The sequence below is a fragment of the Papilio polytes genome, unplaced genomic scaffold (genome assembly GCF_000836215.1).
Source record: "Papilio polytes unplaced genomic scaffold, Ppol_1.0 DF823601.1, whole genome shotgun sequence".
In the NCBI taxonomy this organism is placed as follows: Eukaryota; Metazoa; Arthropoda; class Insecta; order Lepidoptera; family Papilionidae; genus Papilio; species Papilio polytes.
Genome location: NW_013525603.1, coordinates 2826 through 3027, shown reverse-complemented (window position 1 = coordinate 3027; position 202 = coordinate 2826).

The window sequence follows — 202 nt, the reverse complement described above, 5'->3', positions numbered from 1 at the left end:
TTTCCAACTTTTTCTTTGTCTCACAATCCCAATAGCACATGACTTCTGTTTGCTCAATTTAATGAGTGGTTTTATAACCCCTGTACTTGTCTTTCCTCAATTTAATGATGGTTTTTAAACACTTACTTGTGTTTCCTCAATTTAATGATGGTTTTTAAACCCTTACTTGTGTTTACTCAATTTAATGATGGTTTTTAAACCC